We start from the raw sequence: 25,584 nt of genomic DNA, 5'->3' as shown, positions 1-25,584 counted from the left end.
TGGGAGACCCCTCAGAGACCCCCAAACATTTTGTCAAAGAGTTAGTGATCCATATAACCTGAGGAGGCCCTGGCCTCTGATAAGCTATATACAGAGCTTGGCCTTCAGAGCCGTGTTGTGCTGCAGAAATCCCTTGGCCAGAGGACAAACTCAGCCACCCAATTGGAACCCATGTGCCTGCAGGCAGCTCCTGCTTGGTGCCAGTGATTACACTGCCTGGGTGTCCTTGCCTGTACCTAAATGTACAGTACGAGGTTCTCATGTGAAGTTTGTTTCTGTTTGACAGCAGAAATGATGAATTGAGCTGGCTTATTTTATGAAAATCTTCTAAAAGCTTGACAGACCAAAATGGGGTAAGCCTTTCATGGGCATGACCTGCGTGGGGTGCTGTGCCCTTATTGGAGTTTCCTATTTGACAACACATAGCTTAGGGTTCCTAGCATCTGGAGGATGTAGGATCATCTCTACTGCCTTCTCATTCTTCACGGTCTTAGTCTAAGAAGTGGGATTTTAAACAGTACCTTACAGAGCCTCCGTACTTTTCTTATGGGAATCAAAACAAACCAGCAGCTTCTGGTTCAAAACATTTGGTGTAGTTGGGAGGTCCCAGTGGGAAATGCCTTTGTAGACAAAGGCTAGTGAAGAAGAGATAGACCAAGTGCCTGGCTGGCCCCACACAGTCATGGGGGGTTGTCACAAGATACTTGGCCTTGGTGATTTTTCTGGTGAATTGGGAAAGTGAGGAGGAACTAGCTGGATGTCGCAGCCCACCTGAATTATTCACTTCTTTCAAAGGGAAGGAAAACTTGTGCTGTGTTTGGCTGTTACTGCCATACTTGGAGAGGGCATGAGGATGTTTGGAGCTGAAGCACTGGCCTCATGTGAGATGCAGGCACAGAATCTCAAAGGGGTCTGGGCAGCAAATGGGCGGGGCGGAGCAAGGGCACATGGCATGGTATCCCCCCTTCCATGCAAACAAGCCCAGGGAAGGGACATTCCCTCTTCAGCATAGGGGCAGGTATGGGGACGGGGACAGGCATGGGCAGGAATGAACCCTTGTGTTCCTCTTGTAACATTGTGGAGCCAGCGTAAGAAAGAACGGGTTTTGACTCTGTTAGATATCGGGTCAGAAATAACCCTAATTCATGGAAATCTGCCCCATTACACAAGGAGTAACATGATGAATATTAACTGAATCACAGTGAGGGAGGCATGGAACAATTGTCCCCAAAAGTCTTTCTAACCTTGCAGCCAGGAGGGGTCCCACCGCTTACAGCTTGGGGTGGGCTCTGAGAGTGCCCAAATATATATCCCAGCCCATGATCTGTTAGCAGGAAAGACTTTTAATATCCAGTGGGTGAAAGGTTTCCTCCCATATCTGCTAAGCTCACAGTGGGGAGGATTGTGCCCCCCATGTTGTGTGGTCCCCTCCCTCCAGGGCTCTGGCCTCAGAGCAGGACTGGCTGCCCCACAACATGCTGACACCTCTCCAACTAGTAAGCCATTGTTAGAAGCTGGGGTTGTCCAGCAGACAAATGGACTTTCAAGAACCCTGCTTGGTCTGTAAAGAAAGCTGTGTTGCCTCAGGGGAATGGGCACAGTCCCCTGCCTTCCCAGCAGACTGTGTCCCAGCACTAGGAGGAGTGCAGCCGGTCCCTCAGGTGTGTGAGGTCCCTTTACTCTGGTGACCACCTCCTGACTGCACCTACCCAGCAGGATGTTGAGGAGGCACAGGGAAATCATGTGGGCGCTACGAGAGAGCACAGCTGGGAAGTGAGTCTGTAGAAAGCACAAGAAGCCACTGCCAAAAGTGCACAGAGCACTGCACAATGGCAATGGTGTATTTGCATGCAGGCAAAGCCACGTCCCCACCAAACCAGGGCAGGACAAAACAGTCCAGATGGGATTAATGGATATGATCAACCCTCACCTGGAGCTTCACCTCACTTCTGCAACACACAGGTAACTGGACTGTTTAGAGATCTCTGCACCACCATGGTTTTATGGGGCATGGGAGAAGAGGGACAGGACATCTCTGGTACTTCCAGCAATAATATCATGGCTATTCTAGGCCAGCTCTCCTTGCTTTACCTGCCTGTGATGTATTGACCTTGATTGGCCACCAGGTGTCCACCCAGTTGTGCTGTAACTCCCCCTCCATCAACAAGACAGGACTTACACTGTAGGTGCTGCTTCATTCCCAGAGAGTTTGTGGGGAGGCTCAGGGATGTGGTAGGCCTGAGGGGAAGCCATACCAATAACTATTGACAAGAAATAGGCGTTGAGTACATCAGCCTTTTCCCTGTCATTTGTCACCAGGTCCTCATCCTCACCAAGCAATAAGCCCACATCTATTTAGCCTTCCCAGCACACCCATCCCGTGGTTAAGCCCCATATGCATGCCCAAGGTACTCGAGGACAGATGGATAGCAGGGAGGAAGGTTTCTGTGGGTGAAAGGGCTCAAGCTGGGCACCTCCCCCTGGCACCGAGCACAGATCAGGCTCCCCTCAACCACACTGACACCCTGGATTCGGGACTTACAGAAGCTGCCTCTGTCAAGTCGAACACCTGTGCATTGTTCCTTGACAGTGTAGACAGCCTCTTCCTTGGTGTGAGTCTTCTCAACTAACTCTAGATGCATAGAGATCAGACTTGTACGTGTCTGTCTCTGTGTGTTCTCTAAGCGAGTCTACCTTGAGAGTCAGAAAAGAAAAATAGGTGCTTGTAAGGCACGGATTGCCTGATTTGTATGAGACAGGGTGAACTGAGTCTTCACAGTGCCTATTTCTCTCCAATGATCATCACTGGAGCAAAGCTGAATAGCTCACCTGGAGACACTGGCTCTGGAGGCAGGGGAGATGAATTTCCTCCTACACACGTTTTGTCTGAATTTCTGCTTAGATCTTTACTTAGCTCTTCACTTCAGTGAAGACACCCTGGGGGTTTCAAGACCACTTTAATATCCAGCACCAAATACTTGACATTTCCAGTCTCTTGAGACATGGCTACTTCAGACACCTCCCACATGTCAGCAACTGGCCACACTTTAGAGAACTGTCTTGCTGTTCTGTAATTGGCCTGTGTGAAGAGAGAGCACTATGTGTTATGTTTTGGGTTTGGGATGGGAATACTGTTGATAGTGCACTAATGTTTTTGGCTGTTGCAAAGCAGTCAAGGCCTATTCCACTGCTCATACCCCCCACCAGTGAGTGGGCTGGGAGTGCACCAAAGGTCCGGAGGAGACACAGCCGGGACAGCTGACCCCAACAGACCAAAGGAATATTCCATGCCATATGACATCATGCTCAATATATTAAGCTGAGGGAAGAAGAATGAAGGGGGGGGAAGACATTCAGAGTTATGGCTTTTTGTTCTCCCATGTAGCTGTTACACATGATGTTTCCTGGAAACGGCTGAATGCCTGCCTTCCGAATGAATTCTTTCTTTTGCTTTGCTTGTGTGCGCAGCTTTTGCTTTACTTATTAAACTGTCTTTATCTCAACCCAGGAGTTTTCTCACTCTTACTACTCTGATTCTCTCCCCCATGCCGTCTGAGAAGCAGATGTCAGAGGAGGAAATGGACGTATTTGCAAAAGCTTCCTCTGCTGAAATGTGGAAGAAAGCAAATATACAAGGCCAGGAGTCCTTGAGAAATGATCGGTATTCCAGGGTCTCCCTTCTGGTGGTATTTGCACTGACGTACTCCCTGACAGTAACAGGCACTGCATCCATCATAGCACTCGTGTGAATGAACAGCAACCTCCATTCCATAATGTACTTTTTCCTCTCCTTCCTGGAGATCTGGTACACTATGGATGGTGTTCCCAAAGCTGTAGGAGTCATGCTGGGGACTAGCCAGACCATCTCTTTCCATGTCTGCATCCCCCAGTTGTTCCTCCTTCTCGCTCTAGGCTCCATTGAGTGTTTTCTCCTGTCTGTCATGGCCCATGACTGCTACTTAGCCATACCCTACCCCTAGAGATACAGCTCCCTCATGAGCAGTGTCCTCTCTGCTCGACTGGCACTGAGCTCCTCGGTGGGAGGCTTTCTGGCCATCTCGCTGCTGGCCTTTTTGATTGACATGCAGGCTGACGTTCTGTGGGCCAGATGTCATCAGTCATTTCCCCTGTGATATAGATTCCTGCCTTGCCCTCTCCTGCAGTGACACATGGCCTGTGGAGCCAGTGACCTTCCTGGTCTCCATAATTACTCTGGTGGCCTCCTGTGTGGTCACCCTGGTCTCCTATGTGTACATCCTGAGAATCGTGTCAGCCCACGGCCAGAAAAGGGACTTTTCCGTTTGCGCTGGCCATCTCAGTGTTGGTGCAACCTGGTGTGGCTCAATCATGTTTCTCTACACCAAGCCATTGGTGCAGAACTCCCTGGATCTGAACAAACACATGATTACCTGTCACAAAGCTGTAACTCCATTGTTGAACCCCTTCATTTACACCCTCAGGAACAAAGAAGTGAAGCAAGCTCTGCGGTGGCCTTTCCAGAAAAGGTAAAGCGGCTTTTCAAAGGGCCTCAGTGAGAGCAAAGAGATTCGTCCTCTCCCTCCCATCACTTCTACCCTGCACAAGTTCCTCACCAAAGTGTTAGTGCACCTGGGCATCACAGGGAGTGAGAAGACACCAGTTCCCCACGGAGCTCATCTCACTCACCTCACAGCCATCTTAGGCTGGGCTGAGCCTCGATTCTAATGCTCCCACCCCCCTCTCTTCCCTCCTGGGTACACTCAGGATGTCACAGTGCTCTAAAGACCAGTGCTTGGAAAGGCTCACAAACCCATCCAGAAACACTTCTCTGATGAACGCTACAGCAGTGGTCCTCCCACAGGTTTATAGTTCCAGTTCGTGGAGTTCTTCATTCTGTCAGGGATTTGTCTGAGTCCCCTAAAGAAGTCCCAGCAGGTGGCTCACTGCTTTGGGAAATGGGCATGTATTTCTCTGTTTAGGCTGACATTTCCTGGATACATCTGGAATGTACCTGAATGTACTTTTAGATTTATAATTAAAAAGATACAAATCACTATGCTTCACACCAGATCTGTCAGGGCATTTCCACATCTAAAACCCCACAGCAGTCTTTCACAGTCCATTGTTCCACCCATTTGGGGCTTGTTGTGGAAACACTTTAATGTGATTGGCAAAGTCCCCAACCTGCAGAGCTGTCAAGTGCTGGCTGGGCACCAACTCTCTCTTTACACTCACTGGGAGGACATCAGCACTTCCAAAGGGCACTTGCTTTTCCCCTTCCTACGATTTTCATTTCAGAAGAGATGCATCACGTTCTCAAAGCTCTTCTTTCTGCACCCTGACAGGGAAGGGACCACCTCAGAAGAAGGAAACATCAACATGGCAGACACACCTTGATGGAGAGTGTGGGACTGATTTCATTGAGTGTCAAGCTCTCCAAATGGGATGATTGAGTCAGGACTGAACGTCTGCTCCTCCTTTTTGAAAGCAGTGGTGCTTCTGGAGGAGATTCTCCTGTATCCATCTGTCCTGGTCACTTGGCTCAGACCTGCAGCCAGGCCCAGGCACCAGTGCCCGAGGACAGGCTGATGCCCACCCTTGTCAGCTATGCTTTCTTTCTCAGTGACATTTGGGAAAATACCTGGGACAGCCCACTGAGGCTGGAGAAAGAGCCTGAGCCTCTCCTCTGGTATCCATCACTGCTTGGCATTCCTTCATTTTGGGGGAGAACTGTGTCTGTGCAGTGCTGAAGCCCTCTGCAGCCCTGGAGAGCAACCAAAAGCAGGACCTGAAATGTCCAAGGGACACGAGATACAGTGAAGCACAGGACACTGAGGGTTGCTGTCAAAGGTCACTTCCCCTCTTGGGCTACTGCAGCTATGTGGCAAAACCATAAGTTGTGCCTCCTGCCACAAGCTTCCTTCTCCTGCTGTTTCATTCACCAGCTAGTTTAAGCAGAGGCCATTTACAAGCCTGGTTTGGCTGGTTTATGGTGCAGCTTCCAAGTCAGGTTTCTTGGAGTCTTTTCATCGCCAAAGACCCTGGATCTAGATGCAGCTGTAAAAGTCACGCTGGCACGTGCTTCACAGCAGCACAGCCAGGGGTGGCAGAGGCCCAGCTTCACCACAGCCCCAGGTGCCACTGCTGGGCAGGCTGAGCTCAGAGCTACATCAAGCAGTGGCAGGGAGGGAACCGCTCCTCAGAGCAACCCTGGTTTTTGTGCACTGCTGCATGCTGTGGGCACCAGTGTGGGCTCAGTGCACAGAAATAGGCAGCACTGTCCTGGAGCTCGGCATCCTGCACCTGCAGAAGCACCTGGGAGTTCTCTGCAGACAGGATGGAGGAGAACCTCCCTGAATCCACCTGAGGTTTCCATTTGTCCACGCGCAGCAGCATCTTAGGGGACTGGTTCTGGAGTTGCTGATACCAGATGATGTAGGGATTGGAATAACTGGTGGAGAAATTGCAATGCAGACTTGTATTTTGTCCTGCCTGGATGGTCATTTCAGGTGGGAACTGGAGCACAGAGTCCTTTTGGGCATGACCTGTAAAGGCAGAAGGAGCTTTCAGCTTTGCTTGCCTGTCTACATGTCTCTCTATCAGTTCATCAGCTTGCTCGCTGTCCCTACTTTCCACCTCACTTTTTCCAGCCTCTGAAATGCTGTGCTCTTTGTCCCTGCACACTTCTTTCTGCGGGTCCTCCTTTAGGACGATCCTACAGAGACTGATAGCATTGTATCCAATACATCTAGCAGAGAAGCTGCTGTGTGCCACATCACTCCGTTCCCTGGCAACTTTCTCTCTTTCAGGCTTCATATCTATTGGCAGCACATACAGCAATGCTGAGTACCTGCAAATCTAAGGTGAGGTCTGATTCCTCCTTTCATGCCCATTACTCCTGACATCTCCCAGAGTATTTGCCATACCCGTCTGCAGCCCCTGCTCTCCCTACAGAAGCACTCCCAGATCCCCAGGCAGTCAGGACTCTCGTCTCCTCCCTCCCACCACCAGCTGCGCAAAAACTTGCCTCATTCTCCCCAGCCTGAAAGTCACATCTCACCAAAGCCTGCCAGTCCCACCAGGGCTGCCAGGAAAATCAGGACCATGTCACGCTCTCCCTTCATGGGGTGCCTCCGGACCTGCCAGCATGAGGGACCTGATGCTTGCAACTTCACCTCTTCTTCTGCCTCTGCCAGATGAAAGAGGCCTCCAAACCACAGCCCAGAGGGTGGAGAAAAACTCTCTCCCTCCTGCTCCAGGCAGACCTCTTTGGGTCCTCTACCACAGGAAGGCCCTTGAGGGATAACAGACTCCTGGTTTAAGTAGTGTCCATCAAAGAGAAAGGCATGCCTCAAGAACTTCTCCTGACATCAACCACTTAGCATGCTGCACAGGCCTGCAGCTAGCTCTGCAGGAGATGGAGAAGGCACCCATGCACCCACCCGTGTCCACCCCGTCCCTGGGACTGTCTGGGTAGAGAGGGGACCAAGCACAGACTGAAGTGCCTGGACCCAGGTGTCACACACTCTCTCCCTTCACCTCTGGCCATAGAGGAGGAACCTCAAGAGAAACCCTCCAGGGTCTTGTTCAGTTGAGGCCATGGCAGAGGGACAGTGGGCTGCTCTCTGCTCTCCAATGACACAGGGGCACATTGCTGGCTCATGGTCAACTTGGAAGAGGGCTGAGCCTTTCCTCTCTGCCCCTCAGGCCTGTGAACATGGACTGTCACAGCTGTCTCAGCTCCTACAGCCACACAGGCCTCCCTGGGCACTGCCTGGGCACAGGACCCCATCCCCACAGGCCTTGTTCCAGCTCTCGCCACAGACCTTCAGCCCCATAGAGCAACTTTGCAGATCTCTTTGTGGCTTATTCCTGAGATCTGAACTTGAGTCTCAGATGTCTCTTTCAACAAGTGCACAGCTCAAGCTTCCCTCCTGTCTCCTGCACTTCCCTTCAACACCAAAGGCTCTCAGGATGAGGTTCAGGGGAATCCTGTGCAACGAACTCTATGTCTCGAACACCACCCACAGTGGCATACACTTGAAGGTGTCTGTGACAATCAGTATCTCCTTGTCATGTTGGTGCCGAGGCAAAACTGCTGGCTCTCCACGATGCTTTTCCAAAACCAGCAGGAGCACCTTGGAAGTAGGCTGTGGAGCTGGAGGACTCAATTTGTAATTTTGTACCTGAGCCAATATACTGAGTTACAAGCAAGAAAGCACTAGTGGTTGTGGTTTCAAATCAGCAGTGGCCAGTCCTGGTGGCAGGGCTGAGTGCTGTGCAGCTGCCCGTGGGCAGGAGGGTGTGTGCTGCCTGCCGCCCTGTGCAGAGCAGAAAGGCGCTGCTCCTCGCCAGGAGGCAGTGGGGCCGGCAGCTGTAACCTCTCCTTCCCAGTCCCCACAGGACACCGCCACCGCTGACGGGCACTATTCCTCTTCCACATGCATCCGCCCTGACCAGTGTTTGGGAGAATTTCTGTCTTTGTCCTGGTTGGAGTGTGGGGGTGCTGTGTTTCATCTGGGCTGAAGTTAAATGTCTTTGTAGCAGGTGGTGTAGTGCTATCTTCTCGATTTGACCTGAGAAACAATGTTGATGGCATACGGGTGTTTTGAGCTGTTGCTAAGCTATCACGGCCTTTTCTGCTCCTCACACCACCCTGACTGCAAGCGGATGGGGGAACACAAGAAGGTTGGAGGACATATGGCTGGCACTGCGAATACCAACCGACCAAAGAAATATGCCATGCCATATGACGTCCTGCTCATTTTTTAAATTTGGGGAAGAAGGAGGAAGGGGTGCATGTTTGGAGTTATGGCATTTTGTCTTGCCAGGTAACTGTTATGTGTGATGGAGCCCTGCTTTCCTGGAGATGGCTGAACACCTGCCTGCAGATGGGACGTGGTGAATGAATTCCTTGTTTTCCCTTGCTTGTGTGTGTGGCTTTTGCTTTACCGATTAAACTGCCTTTGCCTCATCACAGGAATTTTCTTTTTAACTCTTCCAATACTCTTCCCCATCCCAAGTGGGGGAAGTGAGCGAGCAGCTGCGTGGTCCCAGCTACCAGCGGGGGCTAAACCACGACATTGGGTGAGCGGGGGTGAGGGGCGGGAGAAGGTTTCTGCCCGGTGGGAGGCTGCGACGCCGCGTCGGGGCAATCTCCCGAGGCTGCGGGGAGCGGGAACTGCGGGGCCTCGGCGGACCCGATGCCGGGGCCGTGGCCCGTCGCGCGGGAGAAGAGCCCCGCGGCGGGGCCGGGCGGGGCCGGGCGGGAAGAGGCGGCCCCGGCGGGAGGAGCGGCAGCGCCCCCTGGCGGGCCCGCCCGGGGCTGTTCCCCCAACCGCGACACACACGCCCGGCCCCGCCCGCGGCGGGTCATGCCCGGCCGCAGCCCCGGCTCCTCTCCCCGTGGCTTCAAGGGCGCAGTAATACACCGCCGCGTCCCCGCGCCGGGGCCGGGCGAGCCACAGGCCGCTGGACCGGCGGTCTGCCGCCATCCACAGCCGCCCCGACGGGTCCTGCACCGCTTTGGAGTCCTTGTGAGCGAACGTGATAAGTACATGGCCTCGGCCCGGGAACTGACGGAACCAGTAGATTAAATCCACGGTCTGTATGTTGGGGTGTGAGCAGTTGATGTTGATGCCGGTGCCCTCGGTGGTCTCTGCCGATGGCTCCTGCTGCACCTGGGCTCTGCCCACAGCTACTGCCAAGAGAGGAGTACAGGCCAAAAATCACCAAAGCTCACCCAGCTCTGATGGATCTTTTCCCAGAAAAATCATCAGAATGAGTGGCAGTGGGATAGAGCCGGATGAGAACAAATGGGGACAATGTGCTCAGCAAGATGGATGGAGAGTGACTTTGGTTTGGGTGAGTGGTGCAAGGGGACAACTCTGGAAGGGACTTTGAAATGTATGTGTGCCAGGTGCACGGTTGGATGATGTATGCATGGCTGGAGAGAAGTGGAGATAGGAGAGTAGGGTGTGTCCCAGTGAAGAGGGGCAGTGAGACAGCACCAGTTTGGAATGAATGGGGACATGCACCCATGACCCCAGTGTGGGTGAGTGCAGGGAAGGAAGAAGAATAGGGAGAGCTGTTAGTGATGCATGGAGAGATGGGTCAGAAGATGGGTGGCTGGGCAGCAGGTGGAAGAGAGGAGGAGTAGACAGGGAGAGGGGCTGTTACAGTGAAGGAGAAAGGGCTATATTCGGGGCAGTAATAACTGCGGAATGCAGAGGGGAAGGAGAAGTTGCATGGAAAGGCAGCGGTTCATGCAAGCAGGCTCGTACTGACAGAGGTGGTGGAGAAGTGAGGAGAATAGGAAGAGGGGACTCGCAGGGTCCGGCAAGGGGCATAAAGGGTAGGAGAGATGCAGGAGGGGGAAAGACCCGTTGAAGAAGGAGAAGGCAAAGGTGGCGCTGGGCTCCCCGGGGAAGAGCCCGGGCACAGCCCCGGCCCCCATCCACCCCCGCCAGCCCCACGCACCCAGGAGCAGCGCGGCCAGCCCCACCAGCCCTGCGCCCCGGCCCTGCCGCATCCCGCCGCTCCGCCGCCCGCGCCTCGCTGTCCCCCGCCAGCCCCGGCTCTCTGCTCCGGCCGCACCGCCTCCTCTCCTCTCCGCCGGCGCCCGCTTCGCCCCGGGGCTCAGCCAGGCGCCGCCGGCGGGGCCCGGCCGGCTATTGCTGCTGCCCGCGGACAAGGCACCCAAAAACCACACCGACTCCCCCCGCACGGCATCGCCATCTCAGTGGCCCGTAAAAAATTCAGCACTTATCACCCGTTTCCCTCTCTCGTTGTTACTTACAGACATGCCGGGAGTTCCCAATTCCCCACTCTCCATGGTGTTCATGAAAACATTTAACAGTATTGGTCCTACGACTGATCCCTACTACTAGACCCCCTCTCTTAAGTGTCAGTCAGCTGGGCTTTGCACCAAGAGCACAACTCTCTGAGCCTGGTAGTCCAGCCCATTTTCCACCCACCTTATCACTCAACCCATTTGTCACCAATTTGATTGTAAAGGCAGTACAGTACAGTCAAATGTCTTGCTAAATTCAGTACAACCCGCCCCTGCCCTTCCCATCTCCACAGGGCCTGTTACCTCCTGAGAAAGCAATGAGCTTGGCCCTTGGCTACACTAGAGCCTCAGCTCAGAAACAGCAGCTCCATGGAGAGGGGAATCTGCCCTGGCTGAGCTCTCCCAGCACAGCTGCCTGGCACTCATCTCACAAAGGTGTCGAAAGGGAAGGGTGAGGCCCTCGGCTGTAGTGTCTCCAAGCTGGATGGGAGCTCAGGCTGACCGATACTGAGGAGGACAGATGGGCTTAGAAAATTTCCCCACTCTGCACAGCCCTTGTCAGAAAGAGGGTCTATACGGGACACCCCTGTGGGACCGCAGCTGGCTGTGGGGGATGTGGTCTTGAACCCAACATCCCTTCCCTCCCAAAAGCAGCTGCTGGGCACTCACACTGAGATCCCAATGTGGGACAGGAACATTCTGGGCATGAACAACAAATATGTCATCAGCTCTTTGGCCTTTGGTCCAAAATCTACAGAGCCTGTTCTTCCGCTCACAGCACAATGATATTAGGCACTGTGTTCGTGGCATTCAGTGACTGTTTGGGAGAAGGTCTTGGCCCCTGCCTGGCACAGCACCAGGCCTGTGAAGAGCACAAGTCCCTTTGACATTGGCTTGGGCATGAGGGAGGGCTATGTCCCACCCCAGACACACTGAACAGTGCATTGGAAGCAGATCCACTCAGACATGGCCAGCACAAGGTTGACAGGATTGCTCAGCCTTCCCCTTGCCCAGAAAGCAATCCCCACCCTTTGAACTCTCTGGCGCTGGGGAGAGCAGCTGTGTCCTGGCCTGGAGAGGCAGGAAGAGGGACTGCCAGCCGTGCTGAGGCACTCCCAGTAGTGTTACACTGAATGCAACTAAGGATGCAAAGTGGACTGAAACCATCCTTGGTGGGGCCTGAAATGGGCAGTAGTGGAATGTGAGCTCTGCAGAGGCAGGAGAAGGAGGGCTCAGGAGACAGGGGCTGCATTTCAGGGCCTCTTCCCTGGACAGGTCTCCAACAGGCTGGTGCCATCACCACTCAGCTGCACTCGGGCTCCTTCTGACCCTGGGAACCTGCTGCTCTGTGGTGCTCATGGGAGTTTCCGCACCATGAGCGGCACATTGCCTTGTGATTACAGACATGCAATGATTCACATACACATACTAATGCACAACAGCATCAAGTCATCCACAAATTTGTGCTCCTGTAGTGCATCCACACAAACACAGCTGCATATAAGTGCACACAAGACAAGAAGACACGTAGGAACAAAACCAACTGTGAAGTCTGCTGAGGAGAGCTGGGACACCTGCTACATGGCTGGAACACTCTGGGGAAGCACAAGGCCCCAGACATGCCCATGCCATTGTTTGTGTACTCATGCACTGCACAGAGTGGGGACAAGTCCAAAGTGGCCAGAATGTTTTCCTGAGAGCAGTGTTAGGCAGGATGGGGTCAAAACCTAACAGCACAACGCACACACCTGGGGAGGCAACAACAAGTGACCACTGGGGTGAGCTGAGGAGGGAGGGAAAGACAAAGATAGGGTATGTCCTCATGCACAGGAGCTCATGTGCATCAGGCTGAGGAAGGCTGAAGCTTCTTCCTGAGAAGGACATTTCAAACAGCCCCAACACAGTGACCAAGGCAGAGGTGTCTTTTCTGCCCTGAACCCATGCTGCACTGCAGCTGAGACTTCTGCCTGCACTGCTGCATTCCTGCCTTGGAAATCCTGGGGCCTTTCATCCCTGTGCTCACAAGAAGCCTTCGTTGGGGAATGGGCATGGCACAAATCTGGACATGAAAAGGCAGCAGGGTTGGAAACCAAAGCACAGCCCATATCATTAGCTGCAATGGTTTGCATTCAAGATGAGCTTGTCAGGAAATTGTTACCTCTGCAAAGGGTGTCTCTGGTCCTGCGGCCATGAAGGGCAGGTATAAAAGCCAGCCCAAGCCCCTGCTCCCTCATCCACTTCTCTTGCCTGCTTCTCCTTGGGAACCAGGTGAGTATGAAACCCTTTCTCCTCCTCTTCCAAAGTGAGATCCTGTCCTGGGCTTTGGGTCTTCTTTTCATGACAGAGGGAAACAGGGAGAAGGTCTGCATAGAGAGAGGCTGGGACGTGGCAGAGGGGGCTTTTGGATTATGCACTAGGAAGGAGCCTCCCTGGTGGAGGCTGCTCTTTGTAGGGTGATGAAGGCTGTGTGGCTCCTGACACAGCTCCCATCTCCCCACTAAGTAGAGGCCTTGTCTCCTTTGTGATGGGGTAACCAGGCTGCTCCTCACCCACTCTTGTGCTCTGCTTCCTCCCTATCCTCTCTCCCAGGTGCACCTCTAACTTCAAGACATGTCCTGCTACGACCAGTGCCGTCCCTGCGGTCCGACCCCACTGGCCAACAGCTGCAATGAGCCCTGTGTCAGGCAATGCCAGAACTCCACCGTTGTCATCCAGCCCTCTCCTGTGGTGGTGACCCTGCCGGGACCCATCCTCAGCTCCTTCCCACAGAACACTGTTGTGGGATCCTCCACCTCTGCTGCTGTTGGCAGCATCCTCAGCTGTGATGGAGTGCCCATCACCTCTGGGTGCTGTGACCTCTCTGGCATTTCCAGCCGCTACAGTGGCAGAAGGTGCCTCCTCTGATCAAGATGTTGGGCGAGCCCCAGGGAGACACCTCGAGGAACTCAGAAGATGGTGCTGGGCATAGGATCATTGCATTCAATGTTGTTTTCAGTAGACCTGAATGGATTTTCTTTTCTTTCCCTTTTCCTTGTTTGCTTCCCATCCGCTTTGCAGCAAGGTTCCCACAAGGCCAGCCTGGGGGGAACCATCTGTCTCCTCTCCCTCTATGGGCAGGCAGAGAGACATGATGCAGGAACTTCTCCATGGCCAAGGATTGCAGACTCACAGCTGCCCCTGGGTCTCCATGAACTGGTGGCCCTCACCTGGAGTGACTTTGTTTCCTTCATTTGCCTCATTAAATTTCTGTTGCATTCAAGCTTGGTGTCCATGTGCTCCTTCCCTCTCCCCAGGCTGCCAAAGGTGAAGGGTGAGGGCTCAAGGAGACCCTTCTCCATTCACAGACATCCCTGGCTGCTCTGCCATCAGTGACCATCAGGCCTTGCAGTACTCTGTGTCAGCTAACAAATGTCCAGGAAGGCAGGAGGCCCTGAGGGCTCATCAGCTCCATGAGCTCTTGAGGAATAATATTCCTCTTCCTGTGGCCAGAGCTGCTGTGGGGTATAAGGGAGACGGGTGTGGGGCTCTGGAAGGTGATTTGCTTGCAGAATAGCAGAAGTGGTAATGCAGGAAAAAGCCTTTGAGCCATTAGGATGACATTTCCCCTCCACCACCCACTCTAGAGACTGGGGGGGGGGGAGGAGGCGGAGGGCAGAGGATTTTTTTACATGTAAACGTCACCCCTTCTGAGCACTGAAAATGTCTCTTGGTCGCCACTACACTCTCATATCCTATTTCCTGCATAAAAATCCAGTTGACGTGGCAAAACGTACAAGTGCAAGGATGGAAATCCACACACGCATGTCCTCCACTGAGAGGGAATCTTTGCTCATCTTAGAATGACTGAAGACCAAACGTTTCAGTCTCTCTTCTCCAGTGTCTTCCTTCCAAAGGTGCTGGAGGGCTTCCTCAGGTCAGGGGGCATACCCGTCTCCTTCCACAGCTATACGGCCCAGCTGTACTCCTCCCAGCTCCTAGGCAGGGACCAATGCTTCCTCTACACTCCCATCATCTATGGCCACTGCTTGGCTATGTGCACCCCACTGCACTATGCGGCCATCATGCATCAGGCTGCGTGCGTCTGGCTGGTGGTAGGGACATGGCTTGCCGGTTCCCCGTCTCCTTCTCTGGATGCAATACTCATATGGCTTACTGTGGGCCCAAGCACATCCACCAATCTTCGGTGATGCACCAGCTCTCCTAGGCATGTCTTGTGCTGGCGCTTCTGCCTACAAGGCCATGATCATCCTCAGTACTGGTGATGAGACCCTCCACTGCTTCCTCTTCATGCTCACTTCTTACAGGTGCAGAGCGAGAACCACCTTGTGGCTCTGCTATGCAGAAGACAAGCACAGAGCTGCCTCAACCTGTGCCTCCCGTTTCACAGCTGTGACCTCTTTCTATGGCTCATGTGTCTTCACCTGTGTGACAAATGTCCTCAAAAGGGTCACTAGACAGAGCAGTGTTTGTTCTTTACATCATTCTTACTTCCCTGCTTATCCTCTTGATTTACACCTTAAGAAACAAGAAGGTGAAAACTGCTCTTATCTGTTCATATCCAATAAAGAAACTCGCAGAGTTATAGTGTTTGACAGTAGAAATGATGTGTAGAACTGTTTCCTTTGAAGAAAATGCTCGAAAACTCGACTGACCAAAATGGGGTAACCCTTCTGTGGATGTGATCAGTGCAGTGTCCTGTGCCCTGGAGAGGGGGCAGCACATTGCACTGTGCTGTGGGAGTGACTGAGCACTGGCATAGGTATCCCAGGGAGTTTGCCACGTCTCCCTCCTTAGAGATATCCAAAAACCACCTACACACAGTCCTGGGCAACTGACCGAGTGGCCCTGCTTGAGCAGGGCATGTGGACCAGATGACCTCCTGGGGTTCTTTCCAACCTCAACCATTGCATGATTCTCTCATTCTGTGACAGCAGCTGATGTAAGCAGCTCCAGGTTCCGAGCACCTGAAGGGATGTAAGATTATCTCTACTGTCCTCTCTTTCTTTCTAGTCTTAGTGCTCAAAAATGGCATTTGAAGCAACGCCTTGAAGAGGCTGAGTGCCTTTCTTACTTGGCTACGTTAATACCATTTCTGGTGTCCCACCTCAGTGTTTGCAGCCCGTGGGGAGGGTTGCTTATCCTAGGCTCACCACTGAGGCACCACTCCCTTGACAGAGCTGGGGCTGGTCCCACACCCCCACGTCTCCCTTAAGGTGATCACTTAGGACAGCAGGGAGCACCTATGACTGGGGGAGTTTTTTCAATTGTAATGTGGGGATTCTCTGTGGCTGCAGCAATATAGATGTCTCGAATTTATGTTATCCCTGACCCATAGGCTTGGGACAGGGAGAGGCTCAATGTCTGAAAAGGCCATAACAGCTTTGATTCCACTGTGGTTTCTCTCTCTCTTCTAGTGAGAAAAGAGCTGGTTGAGGGAGTGCCAAGCTCTTGAGCTCACTAAAGCTGATGGTGCCTCATTCATGGCCTTAACTGTAGGGTCTGAAGGACTTGCCTAGAGTCATCCCAGACTCTGAGAGCTGGCAATGGCTGCCCTAGTTCTCTGTGATGTGTGTGCATGTTCATGCTCACATACATGTTCCTCAGGCTGTGCTCATGTGTGCCTTCGCACACAAGAGAAGGCACCTTGAAAGACCACCTAGGCCATCCCCCCTGCCATGCACAGGGACATCTCTCACTAGATCAGCTTGCTCAAAGCCCCATCTAACCTGACCTTGAACACTTCCAGAGATGGGGCTTCCTCCACATCTCTGGGTAACCTCTTCCAGTGTCTCACCACTCTCATCATACAAAAATTTCTTCCTTATGTCCAATCTAAATCTATCCCCTTTCAGTGTAAAGCCATTGCCTCTTGTCCTCTCACTACAAGCCCTGGCACAATGTCTTTCTCCTTCTTTCTTATGAGCTCCCTTCATAAAATTGCAAAGCCGCAATAACTTCTCCCCAGAGCCTCTCTCAGCCTTTCTTCATAGGAGACCTGTTCCAACCCTCTCGTCATTTTTTTGGCCTTCCTTTGGACCTGCTCCAACAGACGCTACAGTCGTTTCCCACAGTCAGTGAGAAGACATCAGATCACGTGTGGGACTTATCCCACCCCAAAGCACATCTCCACAGTAAATGGGGTGAATCATCTTTCTGGGGACACTGATCCTGCAATTGACCAGTAGTGGCCTCTATACTCTGAACTAAGCTCACAGCAGGACCTGCCTACCTGGTCACGTGTACATGGCTTGCTTCATCATACGATCAGAAGTGGAACCACAGGACATTCCACCAGAGCCCGCAAGCACCTCCATCCCATGGCTAAACCCCATATCCATGCCCATGGTACTCAGGGACAGATGGATACCAGGGAAAGGGCTTTTGTGTGGGTGAACGGGCTCAAGCTGGGCACCTTACTCTCATCAGCTGCATCTCTGGCTCTCACTGAGTGCAGATCAGTCTTCCCTCTGCCACAATGAACCCTTGGAAACAGGACTTGCAGAAGATGACTCTGGTCAAGTCCACGTCCTGTGCCCTGGACAGTGTAGACAGCCTCTCTTTGGGTGTCTTGAGTCTTCTCAGTTAACTCTAGATGATGAGAGGTCTCGATTTGAGTGTGAGTGTGTGTGTGTGTTGTCTAAGCCAGCTGTTTAGTGTGTCTTCAGCGAACTTTACTGGAGTGTCCCAGCATGTGAGAGGAGTCATCTGTCCATGCTGACGTGTCTTGCACTGGAAATGCTTGGGCCTCTCATCCTGTCATGCAAATGATGCCTCCAATAGGCAATGCGCCTGGCATAAAGCAGGAAAAAAATGATGTTAATTCAGGACGCCAAAACGGAGTCCATAGCATTAGCTGGGATGTTTTGCATTCAGGAGGAGCTTGTCAGCAAATAATGCCCTCTGCAAGGGATGCCTCTGGCAGCCTGGGGCAGTTAAGGACCATGATAAAAGCCCGCCCAGCTCCTCACTCTCTCATCCGCTTCTCTTGCTTCCTTCTCCTTGGGAACCAGGTGAGTCTGAACCCCCTTCTCTTTCTCTGCTGTCTCTAAAAGGAGGTCTCACTTCAGTGGAGGGCTCAGCTGATGCTAGCTTTGTTCTCTGCCAGGTCGTGGCGCTGCTTGTCATGGGAGAGGGAAGTGGGGAGAAGGTTAGACACAGAGGGGAGCTGGGCCTGTGGTCATGTGGCTTCTGGAGTCAGGTGCAGTAGCTGCATAGGAGCTGGTGGCTCTTTCGGACCCTGTCAGGACAAGGCCAAGAAATCCTCACACATCTCTGCACAGGCTCCGTCTCCCAGCCCTGCATGTTCTTTGGCTGCCTTATGGTGTTGTGACAGGCTGCTCCTCATGCATCCCCATGTTTTCCTTCCTCACTGTCCTCTCTCACAGGTGCACCTCCAGCCTTGAGACATGTCGTGCTACGACCAGTGCCAGCCCTGCTGCCAGCCCTGCTGCCCGACCCCACTGGCCAACAGCTGCAATGAGCCCTGTGTCAGGCAGTGCCAGAACTCCACTGTCGTCATCCAGCCTTCCCCTGTGGTGGTGACCCTGCCCGGACCCATCCTCAGCTCCTTCCCACAGAACACCATTGTGGGATCCTCCACCTCTGCTGCTGTTGGCAGCATCCTCAGCTGTGATGGAGTGCCCATCAACTCCAGGTGTTGTGACCTCTCCTGTATTTACAACCGCTACTGTGGCAGCAGATGCCCCCCCTGCTAAAGATGCTGCGAATGACTCCGGATAAGGACCCCTTGGAACTCAGAACAGGATGCTGGACAGAGGATCGCACTTCATGCCATAGTTTTAAGAGCAGCTGACCATTTCTGGGTGCCCTTTGAGGCCAGACTGAAGGGATCAGCCTGCGCTCTCTGAAAACACAGTCAATGTTTACCTTTCCTGTCTTTTCCTCACCCCTTTTCTCTCTTTCCTTTGTTGTCTGCTGCTCCCCTCAAAGCCTGCTGTGAGGACCCGAGAAGCCAGCCTCGAGGGACCTGCTAGCCTGTCTGCCTTTGCCGGGTGGGTCAAGAGATGCGCTGTGGGAACTCTGCCACAGCAAAAAGGGAACACATTCACATCAATTCCTACTCCTCCCCACACTGGGGCCTCCACTCGGCTTGACTTCATGTCCCTCTTCAGACTCATTAAACAATCGCTGCAACCCTATCTGTGTCCCTTAGGTGGTCTCCCCATCTGCGTGCTGACTGTTGAGGTAGCAAACCATTGCTTGGGAGGGGAATTAGGTGGGGGCACAGGGGAAGACTTCATCACTCCTAGATTTGATTGATGTGATTGATGCTTCTCAGCCATTTTTAGTTGCTTCTAGTTGTTTCCAGAAACCCTGGCTGTCGTATGACCCGTGACAGAAGACGGGAAATTCACTGCAGCCATAGATCTCAAAAACATTGCAGCCTTTAGGTCTTCCCAGGCGGGCCACAAGTTGAAGGACACATTGGACTAAATCAAGCAGGTGGGAGCCCTTACTGACATCTTTTTTGTACACAAAACTTGCCTGCTTTTCCCAAGAAGAAATATGCTTGTGCTGCCCTTGTTCACCTCGGAACACTTGCGTATTCTTCCAATACTGTGGATGTATATTATCAGGCACTTCCTGAACAACAGGGCTGGAGCCCTCAGATTTCTCCAGGGGATTTCCCCCACTCTGTCTTCTTTTCTTCTGGAAAAGGAGGAGGTATTCTCCCACTTTTCTGATTGCTCTGCTAAACGTGGGATAAATACTTTTGAAGACTCTTTGTATAGACCTAAGCTTTCTCATAAGCCACCAGACCTGATATCTGGAGAATGTCCCTCAATTCAGCATCTAAAGATGCTGAAATCAACATCACAAAAAACTGTATGCACCACCTTCCCTTCATGCACTGGGCGGGTGACCTTATCACAGAAGGATATCAGATTAGTCCAACAGGACTTTCCCTTTGTGACCCCATGTTGACTGTGCCTGATGATTGCATTGTTCTTTGAATGCCTTGCAATAGCACCCAGAATGACCTTTCCAGGGACTGAGGTTAGACTAACAGGTCTGTAGTTTCCTGCGACATCCCTCACGCTCTCCTAAATTGGAATAACATTGGCTGGCTTCCAGTCAGCAGGGACCTCCACAGACTCCCAAGACCTTTGGTAGATGACCAACAGGGGTCCTGCTGTAGCAGCTGCCAGCTCCTTCGGTACTCTGGCATGAATCCCATCTGTCCCCATGGACTTATGAACAATCAGCTGATACAACTGTTCCCTTACAAATTCAGTGTCCACAAATGGAAAGTCAGTGCTCCTGCACTCGTGCTCCTCCAACTCAGAGGACCAGGCAGCCCAAGGTCTTTTGGTATTATTAAAGACTGAGGAAAAAAGAAGTATTGAATGCTTCCATTTTTTCATGATCTCCATTAGTCAGGTGACCACCTTCAACAAGTATTGGCCCAATGTTTTCTTTAGACATCCTCTTGCTCTCAACACATTTACAAAAAGCCTGTCTTGTTGTCTGACACAAGACGAGCCCGTTTCAGCTCTAATTGAGCTTTGGCCTTTCCTGGCTTCTCCCTGCTTATGCAAACCACAGCTCTGTCACATTGCTGCGAAACCTGACCTTCCTTCCAGAGATAGGGCAATTTCTTTTTCCTCTTCAGTTCCATGAGATCTTCTGCCCTGCTTGCTGAACTTACTGAACTTACTTACAGAATTGCCTGCTCCTGTGCTTTTAAAAGGTGGTTCTTTGAATACCACTTGTCGATTCCTAAAAGCAGATTTGCGGGGGACAATCCCAGGATGGATGCTGGTGGCTTCTGGCACCAAGCAGAAGGCTTCCTGCCCCACCTAAGCGCTTACAACTACAAAGGAGGTTCACTGGCCTCACAACCCCTTCTAGGAAGGCAACGTGCTGGGCTGCCTCTGTCAAGTGCCTGTACACTAATGCACTCAGTATGGGGAATAAACACAAGGACTTAGAGATGTGTGTGCAGTTGCAGGGCTATGATCACATTGGGATCATGGGCACAGGGTGGGATGGCTCCCCTGACTGGCATGTTTCAGTGGAGGGACACAGGCTCTTTTGGAAGTACAGGCTGAGAAGATGAGGAGGGGGACTTGCCCTTTCTGTGAGAGAGGAGTTGGAGCGCATGGAGCTCTGCGTGGGGATGGGTGATGTGTGAAATGACAGCTCGTGGGTAAGCATTAAAGAGAAGACAGATAAAGAGGACATTGTGTCCCCTAAAGACCACCTGACCAGGAAGAACCATCAGAGACCCTCCACAGGCAGGTAGAAGCAGTCTGGCCTTCACAGGCCTTGGTCTTCATGGGGAGCTTCAGCTACCCCAATATCTGCTGGAGGGACAGCACAGCAGGACATAAGCAAGCCAGGAGCTTCCTAGAGTGCATGGATGACAACTTCGTAACACAAGTGACAGAGGACCCAACAAGAACAGGTGTTCTGCTGGACCTCGTACATACCAAGAAGGAAGATGTTGCAGATGCGAAGATCAAAGGCAGCCTGGGCTGCAGTGACTGTGAAATGGCAGAGTTCAGCATCCTGAGGGGAGTGAGGAGGGGAACTAGCAAGCTCACAACGTGGGCCTTTAGGACAGCAGACTTTGGTGTCTTTCAAGTCCTGATTGGACAATTTGCGTAGGATAAAGCCCTGGAGGCAACAGAGGCCCAACAATCTGGTTAATATTCAAGCTCAAGAGCAGTCCATGCCAATGAGCAGAATGTCAGGAAAGCGTGCCAGGAGACCTGCATGGATGAACAAGGAGCTCCCGGCGCAAAACACAAGAAGGAAGCAAGGATGAGTAACCTGATAGGAACACAGGGACACTGTCCAAGCATGCAGGGATGGAGGTTAGGAAAGCCAAAGCCCAGCTGCCACTGATTCTGGGAACGGACGTGGAAGGGAACAAGAAGGGCTTTTGTAAGGACACAGGTGACAAAAGGAAGGCTGGGGGAAATGCGGTCCCACTGCTGAATGAGTGGGCCTTCTCTGATGCTGCACAGCCTGACAACACAGGCCATGGAAAGGCTGAGGTGCTGAATGCCTTCTTTGCCTCATTCTTTACGAGCAAGATCAGCCTTGAGGAATCCTACGTCCTTCAGACCAGGAGCAAGGGAGACATATCCTTGGTGGAAGAGGATATATTCAGGGAATACTTAAGCAAACTGGAGGTCTCCCTCAAGTGTATTACATCTTGTAGACAATGGTAATGCAGGTGGTTTACAAAGAATAAATATTCCCCTGATTATCTGTGTGCCATGCCAAGATATGATTTTTCTCTTCAAGCATTACACTGTCCACACATAATATCCCGGTGCTGGTAGAGGGCCCACATAACTTTGCTTTTCAGCATCATTGAAATAATGGGGGAAACAACTGTTGCAGCCCTCCATACGCATAGCTTGGAGAAGGCTGCTTAGTTTCATGGGTAAAAGATTAAAAGAGTCTGTGAAACCCAGCAGTGCAGCCCACCTGCACCCTACAAGTGACCACTGGAGTGAATTGGGAGGGAGAGGAAGACGTGGCACATCCTCACGCAGGGAAGCCCTTGGGTGACCAGCCAAGGATTGCAGGGCTGGAAGATGGTGCGCCCACTCCTGTCAAAGCAGCCACAGGCAACCCCACCCGTTTGCCGCAGAGCAACATCACTTGCCCACACTGCACCCATCCGGCACTTGAGCTGAGTCTTCTGCCGGCAATGACACATTCCTGCCCCAGAAATCCTGGGGCCCCTCAATCCCAGCACTCAGAAGAAGTCTCTGTGGGGGAATGTGTACGGCATAAGCCAGGAAATGAAAAGGCGGCATTGGGGAAAACAACCACCCAGCCCATGTCATTAGCTGGGATGTTTTCTGTTCATCATGACCAGCTCAGAAAATTGCCACTTCCATAGGCCTGGGGCAGGTCAGGGCCACCATAAAAGCCAGCCCAACTCCTCGCTCTCTCATCCCCTCCTCTCTTCTCCTTCACCTTGAGAACCAGGTGAGTCTGAAGCCCTTTCCCCGTGCTCTTTTCTCCCCATGCAGATGTGTACTCCTCCATCTTATGCTGGGCTGTGGTGCTGCTTGCCGTGAGAGGGGGAAGAGGGCTGAAGGTCTGACTCAGAGAGCGTTTGAGACTTGGTTGAGGGAGCTCTTCTTTGAAGAGATAGGCAGCAGCCTCATTGGGTCTGCCATCACTTTGCATTGCCTTGCAAAGAAGATCTGGAACTTGGCTGAGGTCGTCCTTCACTGAAGAGGTTGGCAGCAGCCTCGCTGGGCCTGGGTGATGCTTACAGTACTGTGTCTGGGAACCCCTTTGCCTCACAGCACATTTCCTACCTGCTGGCTCAGCGGGTGCCTTTGACATACTTGTGCTGGAGTGACAGACCCCTGGAAAGCTGCTCCTGTACTCTGCCTGCCTCTCTGTCCCTCTCTCCCAGGTGCACCTGCAGCCCAGAGACATGTCCTGCTACGACCAGTGCCGACCATGCCTGCCCTGCCAGCCCTGCAGCCCGACCCCGCTGGCCAACAGCTGTAATGAGCCCTGTGTCAGGCAGTGCCAGAACTCCACTGTCGTCATTGAGCCCCCTCCCGTGGTGGTGGCCCTGCCCGGACCCATCCTCAGCTCCTTCCCACAGAACACCATTGTGGGATCCTCCACCTCTGCTGCTGTTGGCAGCATCCTCAGCTGTGATGGAGTGCCCATCACCTCTGGGTGTTGTGACCTCTCTGGCATTTCCAGCCGCTACAGTGGCAGAAGGTGCCCCCCCTGCTAAATCCACTGGTAAGAACCCATACAAAGACCCCCAGGAACCTAGAAGCTGATGTTGGACTGAGGACAAAGCTGCTGGCCATGGGTTTCAGAGAGGCTGTGCATCCAGTCCTGCCTTTCCAAAGGGGTCAGCTGCGCTCTCTGAAAACATGACCAAAGTCTAACTTCCCTGCCTTATTCTCTCTCCCATCTCTTTGTTGTCTTCTGTTCTCCTGGGCTGCAAGACCCACAAAGCCAACATGGGGCATCTGCTGGCCTTCTGTGGCATCTCAACCGTGGGCAATGAGCGCAGACTTTTGGCAACTGCTGGTGCCCTTCCCGCTCTGGCTGCCTCCTCTGCAAGTGAACTTGCTTCCCACTTCAGAATCATTAAAGTTTTCTGCATCCTGACCTCTGCCTCCATGTAATTCTTTTCATGGTGGAAATTGTCTTGTATTGCCAAGGAAGAAAAGCAGTGCCTTGGTTGGTGGGGGACAATGTGGGGGCACAAGCAGGACAGGAAGTGGAAGGTGGGACACAGGGCAATGGGTCCCTTCCAGTCACTTTCTCTTGGAGCTGAGGAAGACATACTCTGCTCCTCCACAGCCAGGGGGCATCAGGCCCTGTATTCCAGCATCTCTCTTCAGATATCATCCCTTGGCCTCAGAACATGTCCTGCAACAGGGAGGTGGACCACTGCTTTCCCTTAGAGAGGAGCCCAGTGCTACTGGAGGCTCAGAGAAGTCAGCAGCCCACAAGGCTGTGCAGAAGGGAGGTCCTCCTGACCTGGATAGCCCTGGTCTGGGAAAAGAAGCTCAGTCAGGAAATGGACCCAAACAATGTAGGAGTGAAGATGGTGTGAGAAAAAGCCTTCAAAACAGCCCCCGTTCTTCTCCTCCTCATCCTCCCCCTTGTGCCCTGAATGAGGGAGCATGACCTTGTCGTGGTTTGGCCTCAGCCAGCAACAGAGAACCACGCAGCCGCTCGCTCGACGACCACAGCCGTGGGAAAAATCAGCAGAAAAGGGCAAAAGTCGTGTGTTGAAATATTATAATTTAACAGAACAGACAACGGGAAGAAAAAAAAAGAAAAACAATAACACCGGTAAAGGAATATAAGAACGCAATTACAGTACCGCACCGACCAGACCCACACCACCGCAGCCAGCCCCCGAGTGGTGAGTAACTGCCCCTCCCCGGCTAGCTCCTTTTCTAGCGGGGCATGGGTCACGTGGTATGGAATACGTGCCTCCGTGCCGGCTCCTTGGGGAAATTAACCCCATCCTTGCCGGAACCAGGACAGACCTGCACCTAAGGACAAGGGTAGTAAGGGCAGGAAACCTATTCACCCCCTGCCCCCAAAGAGTTCCCTGCACAGCTCAGCAGTTACACAGATGTGCAGGGCTGAGGAGACTCACAGGTTCATGTTGAAATCAGCCTGGCCAGGCAACACATGACAGCACTCATCTCTCTCACACACCCCCAGTTCCTGTGAGACAGGGCCCCCAAAGGACACCATCCAGTGCCAAAGCACCCACGGCTGTCTGGGCTGCCTGGCCTTCCCCCATGCATGAAGTAGCTTTCCCCAAGACCAACTCTTCTCCTGGCAGGGCCTGTTGCCCACCTCTGACTGGGGGTCTGCTCTCCCACGGAGATCTTACATAAAGCTGCACAGCCTGGTCCCACTGCAGCAGAAATGGGGCAGGGCTGGGGAAACCCATGAGCTATTGCGTGAGAAGGGCTGCAAGGATGGGCAGAGTGAGGGCACTGGGGAAAGCAGGTCCTCCAGATCTCAGAACATGGCCAGGCAGCACCTGGAGGGTCCACAAAGTGGTCCTGAGTATTTTTGAAATTATTGTATTATTGTAATCACGTAATTGCAGGAAGGAGCATTGCTGGATGGCAGGTTATCCACCTTTCTTTGGACTCCGACCTCTGACAGACACATCCCTCAAGCTCACCAGCCAGCGATTGAAAATCCTGGCACGGGCGTGCTTTTTACACGCATGGTACACATCTCTTATGGCTGCCCAGTGGCTAACAATGGCAGCAGCTGGTTTAGCCTAAGCAATGCTGCAGCTGCTTTCTGAG

General features: G+C 52.7%; 2 pseudogenes across 2 annotated transcripts; both read left to right on the top strand.

The window, feature by feature from the left end:
- Nucleotides 1-3,545: 3,545 nt before the first annotated feature.
- On the top strand, nucleotides 3,546-4,509 carry LOC309681210 (olfactory receptor 6F1-like; annotated as a pseudogene). Its single transcript has one exon. The product of its transcript is annotated as an olfactory receptor 6F1-like (transcript).
- A 7,446-nt stretch (nucleotides 4,510-11,955) lies between these two features.
- On the top strand, nucleotides 11,956-13,675 carry LOC309681209 (feather beta keratin-like; annotated as a pseudogene). Its single transcript has 3 exons — nucleotides 11,956-11,972; nucleotides 12,967-13,039; nucleotides 13,361-13,675. The product of its transcript is annotated as a feather beta keratin-like (transcript).
- Nucleotides 13,676-25,584: the final 11,909 nt, after the last annotated feature.

Source organism: Vanellus vanellus (genome assembly GCF_965231255.1).
Source record: "Vanellus vanellus genome assembly, chromosome: 24".
Lineage (NCBI taxonomy): Eukaryota > Metazoa > Chordata > Aves > Charadriiformes > Charadriidae > Vanellus > Vanellus vanellus.
Note: the sequence above shows the minus strand (reverse complement) of the source record. Positions and strands in the feature narration are given on the sequence as shown.